The following is a 16,947-nucleotide window of genomic DNA, read 5'->3' on the forward strand; positions in this document are numbered from 1 at the left end:
TTTGCAGCTCTGCTGGTTATGTATATGCGATGGTGTGTTACCTACACACCAACATCGGAGTCGGTAAAATTTTACCTAAAAACGACCAACGTTCGGTAAAAATTTTTATACTGCCAAACAAGGGGTTTCTAGTAAGGCATATAACTGGGTAGTAATCAGAGATTACTTTTGTAATCATTTACCAAGGGGTTTCCAGTAAGGCGTATAAGTGCGTAGTAATCAGAGATTACTTTTGTAATCATTTACGAAATAATCGGTTATCAACCGATGCGAACGCAACAAAAAAGACAGTTTTCCGGTTCTTTAATAACGTACTTTATTTATCAACAGCCACTGATGACGCTATTAAAAATTCCCTATCGAATAACGTAATACAAAGTTAATAGAATTTTCATGTATAATGTACAATATTTTAGATTTTGATATTTGGACTTATAGTAATTTAACAGTGTTTCATGCTTCATGCTTTCATGCGAAGTTTCATGGCACTTACGTTTAGTGTCTTTTCTAATTTTCGTTTTCCAAACAGGTTGGCTCAACTAGCTTAGTATTTTGTTTAATCCTTACGTTTTCTATAGACCGTACTGTAGGTTAAGAATCTGTCTAGACAATAATTAGAATAGTAAATTTTTGTAAATATTGCATGTAATCTTAAATTTCAATTTACCTTTATAATATAGATTTATTTAGTGTTAACAATTTTACTAATTTTAAGAAAATTCAGGTAGTTTTAATGCAATTAGCCAATAATTAGATTAACTTTTAGATTTAGTTATCTCCTCACTTACAAAACGTTTTTCTGTTTACCTCTTCCGAGTGACGTTTTAGAAGTTGTCATTTACTGACGTTAATCCCATCGGTTCGTTGACGTTAAGGGCGAACTATGGTATCAAAGTAGTTTTGACGAAGGTGCGTAACAACTGAAGGTTGTGACAATGGTAATCAGTAGAGTACAGTACTGCCACAAACTATACAGACAACACGCGAACGATTTTTTCAGGTACCAGAAGGGACGTGAGAAAGTCACTCACGGTCCCTTCACAAGCACTCATTTTTCTCATTCTTCTAAACAGTTTGGGTTCATCAATAGGTCATATAGCCACAGAGAACAGATTAACAGGCTCGAAGGAAGTAATCGATTTTTTGTGTGTAAAATCTGTCGGTAGCGCCCTCCAGAAATAGTTTGCCAAACGCATCAGAAAATATCCATGTACCTTTATCAATATTTCTTTGTGCTGGAGTTACATAGCAGCGATGGCAGCGACATCAAGATTTAGTTTGCCACTTACTGCTCGAGGGGTGCTCTATTGAAGGATTACTCGTAGATTACATAAAAACCTTTTACACACGTTTTGTCAATTACCTGGTAGTCTGTTCTCTGTGATATAGCAACGCGAAACAAACATTTTTGGTAACCATATAAAACATAAACACTCTGCCACAGAGAACAGATTAACAGGCTCGAAGGAAGTAATCGATTTTTTGTGTGTAAAATCTGTTCGCAGCGCCCTCCAGAAATAGTTTGCCAAATGCATCAAAAAATATCCATGTACCTTTATCAATATTTCTTTGTGCTGGAGTTACATAGCAGCGATGGCAGTGACATCCAGATTTAGTTTGCCACTTACTGCTCGAGGGGTGCTCTATTGAAGGATTACTCGTAGATTACATAAAACCCTTTTACACACTTTTTGTCAATTATCTGGTAGTCTGTTCTCTGTGACTCTGCCTTGCCAACCCGAAGAAACGGCCAATTGCAACGGAAGGTGTTGTTATTTTTGTCACAAAACTTGGTGACACAATAAAGTTGGTGCTAATCTTCGTTGGGGATCTTCAAAAAATTATTGGCGTCATGGAAAATGTTTATCTTGCAATTGTGTGCAATCCATGTCGCTTTAATCCTCCTCTATGCTATTCGCGGATTCATCGTTGGCAGATCCGATATTGTTAAATATGCTTTCAGAATTTTCTAATCAAGTGATGTTTTTACAGGCCAACATAGCTACCCCTAGATATTCGGCTAGAAGTACGTTTTTATGGCTTTCACTCGGTGGTACACATGCTCTCCTCTCAACCAGCCGATAACTAAGGGCTACGACATGCAGAATGTTGTAGAATATCTTCTTACATTACTTGAAGTCTGCCTTGGGCTCGACGAAATCGGTCAATGTTCCCCTATTAGCAACACAACAGTTTGTGTCAGCTTGGCTGAGTTTTCCAATGGCCCACCGGTTTGGAGTCCCACCCACCGATGAATCGGAGCACAACAGCGCGGTCATTAACAAACCATGAATATCATCCAGCAAGCAGCAATGGAGAAACTCGATAGTCCTAGGCAGTTTTAATAAGGGCTTCTTCGCCAACTTCCTTCAGACACAATTAGCGCATGTTTCTAGTTCTGTTACGCTTTTGATTTAATTCCGCTTTTAGTGTCCGGTAATCCGCGTCCATAAGCTTTTGTTTTTTCGGATCTGATACTTCTGAAGCCGGTATTCCTAAATCTCTACCGGCAAGTTGCATTACTTCTGCCAGAGCAAGAATTTTGCGTTTCTTTCGTTCGTCTTTACTCTCATTAAGTGCTAACAATACAACCGTTAGAAGGAATTGCAATTCGGCAGACACTTCTTTCTAAAGAAAGCTGCTTTGAACCAAATCCCATTTGTCAAACCGGCGGGGCTAACGATATATCGAACCATGAAGAATATAGCTATAATCTATACTTAATTACCATGAACCGATCAATGAAAAGCAGTATTTCTAACTTGTAGATGTTTTAAATTTCTTTTTGAACTGAAGTGATTGAAAGTAAATCGAAAGAAAGGAGTAACACAGACAGAATAATCATATTTATGCAAATGTTAGTCATGGATCCGGCTGTTGCTGATTTGATTATCGCAATGGCCGCAACAATGATCCCAACAATTACGACGCATTTATCCAAAATAATGGCAGTTTAAAAGCAACTATTTAAAGAGCCGTTTTGGATGCTAGAAGTTTGTAAGAGAAATTAATAAAAAGATCGTCGAATGCCAAGGCCGGCTCCAGTAAAGGCCTGTCCAATGGCTGATCCGGAGCAGCTTTCATAAAACGGAAGTCATTGCAATCGGTAAACCGACGATAATTCGGATAGTATTGAAAACAAGTACGTGCTATATAAAATTGTAATTGAACCGATTATATCGGTTGCCGTCTACAACCTTATTAGCCATTGAAACGCGAATGGGTCTCAAAAATGAAACAGGTAGATTCAGTTTAGCAAGAAGATCTAATTCAGCAATTAGATCTTCTCGCTAAACTTCATGCAACCTGTGCTGTTAGGATGGATCCATATTTTCGCTGCTATAGCGAAATATGTTCCTCAATACACATCGCTATACGCTATTTACCGTTATATTGCATATTCAGTGCAAGTCGGATCAGTGGAACAAGCTTTTCGGCAGTTTTGTTGTAGGTTCAATGTTTAGCCTATCATATTATTCCATCCTCACCTCAGTGGCATATCGATAACTATTGGCCGACATGTTAACATCAGCAAATGGTCGCAATTTATCCAAAAATAAATCTCCAAAGGCGTGCAGCAATCCTTATATTTGATAAAAATGGTTTCTATTCAATTTTTATTTTAATTTATCGCGATTTTTTTTTAATCGACCAAAATATACATGAATAGCTTATCTGCCTTTTCCTGTTGCACGACAATATAAAATGCTTTCATGTCATCACTATCCAGCATTATATTCACGGATCAACATTAAAAATTACTTTATACCCATAATTGACATTTCTGAAATGACCTTCCAGCGCTTCCGGTTTTGTTTTTCTCGAGCAATTCCACTTCTCCCCAGGTAACCAATAAGCATTTCCAATGCAATTTAAAAGCAAGCCAATAAGCATTTAAGTTGCCTTAAATGCTACTTAAATGCTATTTTGGCAAAATATGCGGCTACTTTACTGCTAGCCTTCTTATAGTGCTGACAATGCTTATTTGCAGCTAATTACCAGCAAAAAGAATTTAAATAGAATTGTGGATGCCAATTTACAACAGTTATGCAGTTAAAAAGCTGATAAACAACAACCTGCAGTATAAAACGCCAGGGATGCTAATAAACGACTGATTTACTGCTTATTTTAATGCTTATTGGTAACCTGGGTCCCTGTAAGTCAAGTGGATCATCGAAATTTGTATCGGGAAAAGGATATAGCAAACACACCTAATCCCAACGTAGGTGCAACCAAGGTGCAAGGATTCTGTTTATTCTGCGACCAGATATTATAGTTTTTGTCCGCGTTAACATTTATATGTAAAGAAAGATTCTTCCCACAGCCGCTCAAAACATGTCATCGATCTTGATCGTAATACCTGAATAGCTGGCGAATTTGCGTCAATAAGATTGATTTGAGGTCACAATCCAGCTAATTCTAGCACCTGCAACTGAGTCCTGCCAATGGATTTATTATTCAACTCATCGTTATAATGCAATGTTTAAAATTTCACCGTACTCTCTACTGAATTTTTGGAGAAAATGGTCTGTTGCAATATTGTAACGCTATTTAGCGTTAAGGGAACTCCAACTCCGAATACATTACTGCTATTGTCCCTAGCGTATGTGCAGTTCCGGCTTATTGCTTCATCACATGGTTGAGCAATCTAAATATAGTAAGTATTGACTATTTAATTCCTACTGCTTCAAAATTTCGATAAACTTACTCGCTGAAGTTTGCCGGTTTGATTAGCTAATGCAGTGCATTGTATAGTCCTCCCATCATTCCGCTAATTCCTGCACCAATCATAGCGAATGATCCAATTTGAGAAAACGCTAGCGTCCTCGCTGCTTGGATGCACCTTTCGGAAATATGAATTCCGGTTGGGCCTGCAGGAAACGCAAATCATAGTTGAGATACGGCGACAGGGCTTTTATTTCTGGGAACGTACACCTTACCTTTCAAACGAGATCCATTTCGGAATGAATCCTTAAGTATTGGTAGCGGTTCGATACCTGTGGTTCTTTTTTCGGAATTGGTGTCAACGGATTTGTTACGCTCCTGGTCTTTAGAACATCTAAAAGAGCGGTCTTATTTTTGATGATCAATTGTTCCGTTCCATTTGCGTAATCGATGGCCGACAGTCAATCTAAATGTGTAAATTTCACACAAATGAACTGACAAACATATCACAAATAATCGGGTTGCTGAGATTTATGCGCAAGGTAATTTCTAAATTCCTAGCAGAGCAAAAGAGACAGATAGAGTTTGAGAACCATATGGATACGTGAGTTCCGTGAGATGTGCAAGGGACGAAATTCACTCGCTTCAAATGAATCTGGTCCCCAATATTTTATGCTTTTGGTTCTACGCGTGGTGTCTGTATAGTTTGTGGTACTGCCGTCATATGCAAAATTCACAGAGAACAGATTAACAGGCTCGAAGGAAGTAATCGATTTTTTGTGTGTAAAATCTGTTCGCAGCGCCCTCCAGAAATAGTTTGCCAAATGCATCAAAAAATATCCATGTACCTTTATTAATATTTCTTTGTGCTGCAGCGATGGCAGTGACATCCAGATTTAGTTTGCCACTTACTGCTCGAGGGGTGCTCTATATTGAAGGATTATTCGTAGATTACATAAAACCCTTTTACACACTTTTTGTCAATTATCTGGTAGTCTGTTCTCTGTGCAAAAGTAACGTAAACGCCAATTGGGTATTTTAGTGGTATTTAAATTCTCACATATTATGATAATATATGATGTCACTGTAAAGTCACATGAGAACTTTTTCAAACTTGACGAGTGAAAGTAATAAAAAAAGCATTTTTTTCATTTAAAAAGTTTTTTTTAGGATAAGACGATATCTTATAAGTAAACCATTTTTCTTCTCAGCTCGCCTTAGGACAACACAGTGGATAGATAAACTATGGTCATCAGCCGATACAGGTTTCATATGGGAGCTGTCAAAAGCTCGGTCAAAATGAAAAGCTCTATCAGAAAGATAGAAGAGAGGAAGAGAACTTCTGACATCATTTCAATCAATCGATTTGGTTGATATCTGTCAAACAGCAAATCATTCTATTTTTGATTTTTAATAATTTTTTCATCAAATGTTCACTTAATTGAAATAAAAAAAGAACTGTTAGATTCAGAAAACGACGGGTTATCAAATGAGGCAAAAAAAGCAACTTTTTTGGGAAAATTAAAATACCCAATTGGTCAAAAATGGTTTTATTTTGCGAAATTGTGCTTTATGCAATGCTTTTGCTTCTACTGTTGAGAACTCGACGCATTTTCATCGAAAACTATATAAAAAATTGAAAAAACAAAGTGACGTAACCGCCATTTCGCTGCAAAAGTGACGTTATAGTGTTAACTGCGGTATAAGTCACTTTGTTACACATTAATTCAATTGAATATGTCACATCAGATGTTTTTATTGAAAAAGTGGCTCAATTCACCTAAAAGTGCATTCTTGATTTTCTCATATTTAAGAAACAAGATTTAGATAATTCAATGTTTACCCAGGTTAACCCACATCTGAAACACATCCAAATTGTTCAAATTACGAAGTTGTTTACATATTTCTTATCGAATTTTGCGATAGGCTTTACATATAAATACTACACTCAAGTCTTTTTTTACACGGTTTGTTTTTTTAGATTACTCGAGAACGGTGCAACTTAGGAACTATTTACAATCTACGTGAGGAATGTCGAGCCACTTCCAAGTGTATTGAGAAATGGATGAATGGTCCCTAAGTTACCCCGTTCTTAATACTCAGAAAAACAAACCGTGTAAAAAAAGTACTTGAGTGTATTTTATATTCCAGTTTATGTTTCGTCACAAAATGTAGACGTTTTGGAGACAAAGTTTTTTCCGCCATTTATCACAACTTTGCACTGTTGAAAATACAGAGGAAATGAAAAAAAAAACTGACAGATTATTTCACATAGACATCAGATTGACGTCTTATCTCACTTGTACACGGAGCGAAAAAGCTCCAGTTTGTTTCAAACAAAATGATTGTTGCTTTAAGCCTCAATAAAATATTTTTATAACAACCTGAAAATATTGTTGTTTCAAAACGAGATTCTGATTGAATCAAGAAAATAACAGTTTTGAATTAAAAGTAAAGTATTTTCAAATTTGAAGTTAAGATTGATATAACAATAAATATTTTCATTTTAATCATATATTTCAGTTTGAAACAAAACGAAATTTTTGTTTGTGCGTAAAACAACCATAAATATGGTTGAAACCGAGGGGCAAGACACTGTCGAAAATATATTACTTTTCCCTATGGAAATATTTTTCCAACCTTAATATATTGACCTTTCCCATCCATAATATAACCGAAAGCCCTATAAAGTTACATTTATTTATACATTTATAGGGTTTTAATAGAGCCTAATATATTAATATTATGATAATATTATGAAGTGTCTTGCCCCTCGGTTGAAACTACATTTTTATTCTCCGTGTAGTGATAAATTAACAATGCTAACTATTCAAATTCAGCAGTAAACAGGTTTAGAAGACGAGGTATGATATATCATACGCTGGGACATAATATTATTAATATAAGATACAAAGAACATTCGCATATGAGTGGTTTTAGTGGTTCATATGCATCCTAGCGGTAAGTCGTCAGAAAAAGTATGTATTTTAATATAACGAATAACTCGGTAGAACATTTGAAAGCACAGACAAAAGCAACTGCAAAGTTATTGTTAGTTATTATGAAGACGTCGTATCTTTGAATCGATTTACAGGAAACAAATTTTTTATCACCCTAATAGGTGGATATATGATCACCATGATTAATTAAAAAGGTGGACCATATTTTTATTTAATAACTTCTCCAAAGACACCATCCATGTTAAATTCCGCATTTGCATGCTGTCCCAGCCGTTTTGTTCGCCGACGTCACTTTTGCAGCGAAACGTAAAAATTGAACTTGTATTTATACACAAAAGTGACGTTAGCGCTTGGATTTCACGTAATCAACAAAACAATTAACGAAACACCAATGGTTAGTTAAAATACATCAAAATAAGCAATTTGTACAGAAACAAATTCCGAAATTGAGCTTTACTTAGAAATTACCTCGAATTTTCGATTTTTGCTTGTTCTGACAAATGTGCAAAATGGATTAACATCACTTTTGCATATGACGGCAGAGTACCACCCCGCTAATCCGACAAATTCATGGCCGGATTAACGAATTTGGACTCGATAATCCGGCAGTCAAACTAATGTCAGTGGGGGTTTGAAATGTCGTGTTGTTTACATCCAGACGTAAACAACTTCTGAAATTTTCGAAAAAAAAGAGACGTAAATACGCAATTAAGTTGTGTTATGTTAAGCAATGCACAATTTAAACTATAAAATACTTTTCAATTCATGGTTATCTTCGAAATGAGCATAAGAACGTTAATCTATTGATAAGAGTGATGAATAAATAGAGCTCTTGGCAAAACTGAAAGCAGTTATAAGGAGCACCATTTACCATTTCAATTTAGTTGGAATGAGTAAAGGCCCAGGCACAATGCATACGGATTTTACTACGTTGCGGCAATTTAACAGTTTTTCCATGGGTTTTCTGTCAAATTTCCGCAACGTAGTAAAATCCGTATGCATTGTGTCTGGGCCTTAACATCTTGACTCAAATTTCGACCCCAATGAAGGTAATGTTCGACTGAAAGGAGCTAAGTACTCTGCTTTTTAATTCGGTCGTCGGATTATTGAGTGTCGAATTAGCGGGGGGATACTGTAATCAATGATAATCTTAAGTAATCATTGGTAATCATTATTAATTTATAGTAATCATAAGAGATTGATTACTGGTAATCAGTAAAGTATTGCGGAGATTCCACCTATTTAGACTAGAAACACAGAGAACAGACTACCAGCACAGAGAACAGACTACCAGGTAATTGACAAAACGTGTGTAAAAGGTTTTTATGTAATCTACGAGTAATCCTTCAATAGAGCACCCCTCGAGCAGTAAGTGGCAAACTAAATCTTGATGTCGCTGCCATCGCTGCTATGTAACTCCAGCACAAAGAAATATTGATAAAGGTACATGGATATTTTCTAATGCGTTTGGCAAACTATTTCTGGAGGGCGCTACCGACAGATTTTACACACAAAAAATCGATTACTTCCTTCGAGCCTGTTAATCTGTTCTCTGTGCTACCAGGTAATCCCTTCAATAGAGCACCCCTCGAGCAATAAGTGGCAAACTAAATCTTGATGTCGCTGCCATCGTTGCTATGTATCTCCGGCACAAAGAAATATTGATAAAGGTACATGGATATTTTTTGATGCGTTAGGCAAACTATTTCTGGAGGGCGCCACCGACAGATTTTACCACCCCATCGACATCTCTATAACGAGCTGCAGTAAACGTCAGCGACAACATGTCGTGGGCTCAAAATTTGACAGCGGGCCCAAATCAGACTGCTGGCAGTTGAGTGAAACGCAGTGCTGACATGCTATATCATTTTCGTACAAACGAGATGTTGGCAGCGAAAACATGGTTGCCTGCCGATGGGGTGGATTTTACACAAAAAATCAATTACTTCCTTCGAGCCTGTTAATCTGTTCTCTGTGCTGTTAACACAGGGAACAGATTAACAAGCTTGAACAAATTAATCGATTTTTTGTGTGTAAAATCTGCTGGTGGCGCCCTCCAGAAATAGTTCGCCAAACGCATTAAAAAAATATGCTTGCACCTTTACCAATATTACTTTGTGCTGGAGTTACATAGTAGCGACCGAGGGGCAAGACACTTCATAATATTATCATATATTAATATATTAGGCCCTGTTAAAACTCTATAAATGTATAAATAGATGTAACTTTATAGGGCTTTAGGTTATATTATGGGTGGGAAAGGTCAATATATTAAGGTTGAAAAAATATTTCCATAGGGAAAAGTAATATATTTTCAACAGTGTCTTGCCCCTCGGTAGCGACGGCAGTGACATCAAGTTTTAGTTTGTTACTTTGTTACTTATAGCTCGAGGGGTGCTCTATCGTAGGATTACTCGTTGATTACATAAAAACTTTTTACACACTTCTCGTCAATTACCTGGTAGTCTGTTCTCTGTGCTGTTAATCTGACACTAGAGGGGCTTTTAGTTTGACCTACTAATGAGCACAGACATAACACGCGTTTTCCATTCATAGTACCTATTAAACCGTCATTTCAAATTTGGGCTTAGTTGGGAATGTCTCCGTTTTGGTCAAAGTGGCGCTTTTTGACGAAAGAAGGGGAATTCCCCATAAAAAATACTTGCTACTTCGAGGGATATTCCTGTTGCTATTTGATATTTGGGAATGTCGATCATAGATAGTGCTAGTGTTCAGGCTAAATGTGAGGTACGATAATTTTTGTAGATTTTTCTTCCAAGAGTCATGTCTGTTTGTCTGTGTAATGAGTTTGACTTCTTTTTCTTTCTTGCCCTTCTTTTTCACTTCATTTTCTTTGAGGGAAATCGTGTGCGAGATTCGACTGTGATAATCGTGTAAATCGGAGTCAAGGGGTTTCCAACAGCAATGATTACTACGCACCTATGAAAAGAGTTACTTTTGATTACTTTACTGATTACCTCTGACTACCAGTAATCAATCTCTTGTTATTACTTAAGATTATCATTGATTACTCTACTAATTAACATTGATTACCTATTTAATTCGTAAATGATTACAAAAGTAATCTCTGATTACTACGCACTTATACGCCTTGCTGGAAACCCCTTGATCGGGGTAGTCTAAATCAAGGGGTCTCCAGCAAGGCGCATTAGTGCGTAGTAATCATAGATTACTTTTGTAATCATTTACGTATTAATTAGGTAATCAATGTTAATCAACATAGTATCAATGATAATCTTTTTTAATAATCATGATTAATTTTTATTAAACACAAGAGATTGATTACTGGTAATTAGAGGTAATCATTAAAGTAATTAAAAGTAACTTTTTTCGAAGGTGCGTAGTAATCATTGCTGCTGGAAACCCCTTAGTCTAAATAGGGGCAAATGTCGCAATCATCAGGGGCAATTCAAGAGCAGCATTTCAAATAGGCCGAAGTCAAAACTGACAGTTTCGAGAAAATCGATGTTGAAACTTGAGCATCATTTTTTAACTCCTTATTTGATATAAACAATGTTGCTTAGAATTGAATGTCACATTATGATGCAAAAACATAATAGTTTAATGTGTAATGCAACAACTAGCAGAAAAAACATTGATTTACTTTGTAATTTGCAAAAATATGCGTTTGGCCGTTTTCGGAGATCATTCGGTAATACGACTTTTTCATAAGGCTGATTTGATTATCAATTGTTGATGGGGCCTTTGACATGAGGCTTTTATTTACTGTCAGTGGTGATATGATTTTGGTGTTGGGCCGGTTTTTAGACAGCGTTTCGCGTTTGGCCTTTTTTTATCACGTTGTTTTGAAGCGCAATGGCTAGAAAAGGTTAAAAATTCGTGACCGGGACACCGATCAGCTTTATTATTTCTACTAGAAAAGTTGGGGTTTAATTTTATCGGCAAATCTGCCACCGTTGAACAGGTTTGTGAAGCGGAACATGTTACCCGTGAGGTGCGGCAGTGCGGCAGTCGCTATAGGCGTTTTTGACAAGCTATCACCCGCTTGGAGGCGCTGCATAAAAAAAGTGATGAAAAGTAAAATCGCTGTCAAACTCCATACATTTTTAAAAAAAAGCTGAAATAAAATGCAGGTTTTGATTAACCTTTTCAATTGTCAGGATTTTAGATAGCGTAATATTGGAAGAAATTTGTTTATCTACGTTAAAGTAAGTGAAAATATTCGAATTAATTAACTTTATGGCAGAAAAATGTTAATGTTTGATTTTGTACCGCATGAAGCAAAAGTACATAGAGTCAGCTGTAAAGTTTACATATCCTGGATAGAGAATCACCAATTATTTTCAGTCTTCAGTGCATTCCAATGTGTTTTCAAATGCTAACGGATTTATTTTCGTGATTAGCATCACTTGCGCCATTATAACCTATCAGTTCGTAAACATAAATACACTTGCGAAGCTCTAATAATCTCCCGAATCAGAAACAATATATATCAAATGAAAGGAAATGCATTTTCTTACCTTTATTATCCATTTTTATCATTCCCACTGTTGTTAATTCAGTAAAATATTACTTTTAAAGTTGAGCTCCATACAGGTGCCAGCAAACATTTTGGGAATTGCACTTTTTTTGTAGTTCCAATAATCACAACCAGGTAGCGAACGGTTGCTCTTAGTTTTGCTCGAATTCGCCTATTGGTAGTGTGAAGCAGCAGCAGTTCATTCATTTAGCATTTCTAACTCACCACAGCGTGCCAGTGCATCACGTTTTGGCAGTTCAGCGATAGTAAATGTCTCGGGCGCGCAACTAACGAACTCTGTCCGGTTCCTCCACAGGTGATATATATATACAGCGAAATAGCTTTTTTCGTGTAAGCCGAAAGTCGTGGCTGGTAAATGGCTAGGTAATGCGTACCATCGGTGCCTTGTGCACTGGGCATAAAATAGACCCCACAGTGGTTCACAGCCTCTTACCTAGCAACTCCTACCCCAACCTCCTCGTGGTACCAGCCGGGATACGAGCAACCTCGGGTGGAGATCGGGTAACCAACCCCGGTGGAAACCAAGGTCGTATGCTGACAGGGGGGGAGGGCTCCTTCGAGCTACGTTGGCCCTCCGGCGATACTGTAGGGTTGGTTGCGGGCTTTGCAAGCCTGAACCACTAAAAAAACCAAAGCAATGGACTCCGTAAGTAATAATAATAACTCTAATCGGAACAATCGGCAAAGACCCAGGCGACGAAAACGGACTAACGATTGGAAATTAGGAACATGGAACTGTCGGTCTCTAAATTTCCTCGGAAGTACCCACGTGCTTTCTAAAGAAGTGAAGAGCCGCAAGTTCGACATCGTAGCGCTGCAGGAGGTATGCTGGAAAGGAACGATGGTACGTACGTATAGAGATGGTCATACCATCTACCAGAGCTGCGGCAATACACACGAGCTGGGCACAGCTTTTATAGTGATGGGCGAGATGCAGAAGCGGGTGATCGGGTGGTGGCCGATCAACCCCCGAATGTGCAGATTAAGAATCAAGGGCCGATTCTTCAATATAAGCATAATTAACGTGCACAGCCCTCACCTCGGAAGTACCGATGATGACAAAGACGAATTCTACGCGCAGTTGGAGCGTGAATACGACCGCTGCCCAAGACATGATGTCAAAATTATCATCGGGGACTGTAATGCTCAGGTTGGTCAGGAGGAGGAATTCAAACCGGTGATTGGACGGTTCAGCGCTCACCCGCAAACGAACGAAAACGGCCTAAGACTTGTCGACTTCGCCGCCTCCAAGAACATGGCCATACGTAGTACCTTCTTCCAGCATAACCTCTACCATCGGTACACCTGGAGATCACCCAACCAGACAGAATCACAAATCGACCACGTTCTGATAGATGGTCGGCACTTTTCAGACATTATCGACGTCAGAACCTATCCGGGCGCTAACATTGATTCGGATCACTACCTAGTGATGGTAAGGATACGTCAAAAACTATCTGTTGTGAACAACATACGATACCGCCGCCCGCCACGGTACAATCTAGCGCGACTGAAGCAACCAGAGGTCGCCGAAAACTACGCGTTATCTCTCGAAACCGCGCTGCCGGAAGAGGGAGAGCTGGATGAAGCCCCTCTTGAAGACTGTTGGAATGCCGTGAAAACAGCCCTTAACAGCGTAGCGGAGAACGTCCTAGGCAGTGTGGCACCGAATCGACGTAACGAATGGTTTGACGAGGAATGCCAGCAGATATTGGATGAGAAGAACGCAGCGCGGGTACAAATGCTGCGTAGAGCCACCCGTCAGAATGTGGAGCGATACAAACAGAAGCGGAGGCAGCAAACCCGACTCTTCAAGGAAAAGAAGCGCCACCAAGAGGAGAAGGAGTGCGAAGAACTCGAACAGCTGTACCGCTTTCACGACACACGGAAGTTCTATCAGAAACTCAACGGATCTCGCAAAGGCTTCGTGCCGCGGGCCGAAATGTGCAGAGATAAAGATGGAGGTATCTTGACTGATGACCGTGCGGTGATCGAAAGGTGGAAGCAGCACTACGATGAACACCTGAATGGCGTGCAGGCGGAAGACCATGATAGCGAAGGAAGTGACCACATTGGTGCAGCAAGCGACGAAGATGTGCCACCCCCATCGATAAGGGAAGTTAAAGAAGCCATCCAGCGGCTGAAGAACAACAAAGCAGCGGGAAAGGATGGCATTGGAGCGGAACTTATTAAAATGGGCCCGGACAAGTTGGCCGGCTGTCTGCATCAATTGATTGTCAAGATTTGGGATACGGAACGACTACCGGAGGAGTGGAAAGATGGGGTTATCTGCCCTATCTACAAGAAAGGTGATAAGCTGGATTGTGAGAACTACCGAGCCATCACTATCCTGAATGCCGCCTACAAAGTGCTGTCCCAAGTCTTCTTTCATCGACTATCGCCAATAGCCAATAGATTTGTGGGAAGTTACCAGGCCGGCTTCATGGAGGGTCGGTCTACAACAGACCAAATCTTCACCCTGCGGCAGATCCTCCAGAAGTGCCGCGAATTCCGAGTCCCCACGCACCACCTGTTCATCGATTTCAAAGCCGCATATGATAGCGTAAACCGACAAGAGCTATGGAAAATTTTGGACGAAAACGGCTTTCCGGGTAAGCTTACCAGACTTATCATGGCTACGATGGATGGGATCCAGTGCTGTGTGAGAATCTCGGGTGGATTGTCGGACCCATTCGAATCTCGCAGGGGACTTCGACAAGGAGATGGTCTTTCCTGCCTGCTATTCAACATTGCGCTTGAAGGTGTTATAAGGCGAGCGGCGATCGAAATGCGGGGCACGATTTTCAATAAATCCAGTCAATTTATCTGCTTTGCTGACGACGTGGATGCTGTCGGCAGAACATTTGAGGCGGTGGAAGATCAGTACACCAGACTGAAACGCGAAGCAGAGAAGATTGGATTGCAGATAAATACGTCTAAAACGAAGTATATGCTGGCGGGCGGGACCGAGCGCGACAGGGCTCGCTTGGGCAGCACCGTGGTAATCGACGGGGATGAGTTCGAGGTAGTCGACGAGTTCGTATACCTTGGCTCGCTGGCAACAGAGGACAACAATACCAGCCGTGAGATTAAAAGACGTATTATCAGCGGAAGTCGGGCCTACTACGGACTCCACAAACACTTGCGGTCGAACAATCTGAGCCCCCGTACAAAGTGCACACTGTACAAAACGCTAATTAGACCGGTTGTCCTCTACGGGCACGAAACGTGGACATTGCTAGAAGAGGACCTACGAGCACTCGGAGTTTTCGAACGGCGGGTGCTAAGAACCATCTTTGGCGGAGTGCAAGAGAACGGTGTATGGAGGCGAAGAATGAACCACGAGCTCGCGCGTCTCTACGGCGAACCAAGTATTCAGAAAGTGGTTAAAGCTGGACGGATACGTTGGGCAGGACATGTTGCTAGAATGCCGGACAACTATCCTGCAAAAATGGTTTTCGCATCAAATCCGGTAGGAACAAGACGAAGAGGGGCACAGCGAGCGAGGTGGCAAGACCAGGTGGAGCGAGATCTGGCGAGCACTGGGTGCCCGCGGAACTGGAGATCAGTTGCCATGGACCGAAACAGATGGAGAAATTATGCTGCGCAGGCCTTGTCATAAGACGTTAGGCCAATTAAGTAAGTAAGTAAGTAAGTAAGTAAGTGTAAGCCGAAAAGTAACTTAAATTTTTGTTGCCGCGCAGGCCTAAATACTAAACATTGTCTGTGAATGACCGTGTTATTTATGCAGGTAGCATCGTATTGTTTTTTTTCGGTCGTCCGTCGAGTCTCTCGCGCAATTGTACGGCGGGGATCATCTTCGCAGCAGCAGCAAGCAGCAGAAATCCCACAACAAAAATAGGGCCGAATGCAAAACAAAACACAAACTGCGTATAGGCTTTTTCATACTCTGAAACAAAAACCATGGTATCTGGCACAATTTTGCAGAAAACGCATGCTTTTTGTAAGTACCATGAAAAAGCTATTCAAATTTACCATGATTCTAGTACAAGTAATATGTTCTCAGATAATTTTACCACCTTTCATGGTCATGTCTAGTAATTTTGACTACGATTCTGTTATTTTTGTTATGTATCGGAGTAACGCCGAAAATAACGCATAGTAATTTTGAGCAGAACACTGCTTAAGCTAAACAGAAATCTTTTCTGCAAAAATTCACTGGTGTGTCCTCTTAATTTTACCCTCTAAAGCGGGGTACGCTGCTGAAAAGTAATGGGTAAAAAGATAGGACAAGAAATGCTCAAGAAATCGATTTCGTTTACGATTTCTTAAGCAGTACGCACTTCATAAGAAATATTATTTCACGTTCAGATGGCGCAGTTTTACATGCAGGTGAATTAAACCGTCACTTTTCCGTACGGAATAATATCCGGCGCAATTATTACCACAAGAAAAAATGACAGGTGGTTGCTTGCATTGGAGTTGTCAAAATTTCTTCGGTAAATAGCAAGATTTTTTCTTGAGCTGTTTTCTTTTCAGCAGCGTACCCCGCTTTAAGATAGGAATAGCACCCCGCTGCTTTTTACCCATTACTTTTCAGCAGCGTACCCCGCTTAATATGGTAACAATTACCATGATTCTTGTTTCAGTGTACAGAAGGGCCAAAGCACAAAATGAAAACTTTGTTGCCAATTTTCACATAAGGCTTTTTCAAATTTGCTTTTTAAGACTCATAAAGTTTTCAAATCGCTATGATGTTTGGTATTATTATAGATACTTAAAAAAGCTTTAAATATAACCAAAAAACCAGTTTTTTTATATTTTGCACTTGGGCCCTAT

This window comes from Sabethes cyaneus, chromosome 3 (genome assembly GCF_943734655.1).
Source record: "Sabethes cyaneus chromosome 3, idSabCyanKW18_F2, whole genome shotgun sequence".
Lineage (NCBI taxonomy): Eukaryota > Metazoa > Arthropoda > Insecta > Diptera > Culicidae > Sabethes > Sabethes cyaneus.